Consider the following 614-nt stretch of genomic DNA (forward strand, 5'->3'; position numbering starts at 1 on the left):
TTTTTTTTTCTTCTCTTGGAACCAGATTTGGGGAAATTGGATTAGGATTTTAGGGTTTCTTCGTTGATTTTCGATTCCGCCATTAAGGGCAAAGAAATCAAATCCATCACAGTACAACACAGCTACAAATCTGAATGGGGAAGAACGATTTCCTAACCCCAAAAGCGATCACAAATCGGATCAAAGTGAAGGGGCTTCAGAAGCTCCGATGGTACTGCCAGATATGCCAGAAGCAATGTCGCAATGAGAACGGTTTCAAGAACTCCTTATCGGATTCGTACCGAGGGCTATTCATACCGCCCCGGCCGGACAAGAGTGTGGTGGAGAGCCAGGTGATGCAGAAACAGGAATTCATGGAGCAAAGGAGGGTGGCATTGGAGAAGTACCTCCGGAGACTCGCGGTGCATCTGATGATCAAGAGAAGCAATGAGCTAAAGGTGTTTTTGCAGGTTCAAGGGAAGCTGCCATTGTCGACGACTACTGATGTGGCTTCGAGGATGCTCGATGGGGCGGTGAAGCTGCCGAAGCAGTTGATGGGGGAGAGCACCGTATTGGCGCCGCACGAGGTGGTGCAGCCGGCTAAAGGAGGGAGGGACTTGTTGAGGTTGTTCAAG

This window comes from Quercus lobata, unplaced genomic scaffold (assembly GCF_001633185.2).
Source record: "Quercus lobata isolate SW786 unplaced genomic scaffold, ValleyOak3.0 Primary Assembly Scq3eQI_249, whole genome shotgun sequence".
In the NCBI taxonomy this organism is placed as follows: Eukaryota; Viridiplantae; Streptophyta; class Magnoliopsida; order Fagales; family Fagaceae; genus Quercus; species Quercus lobata.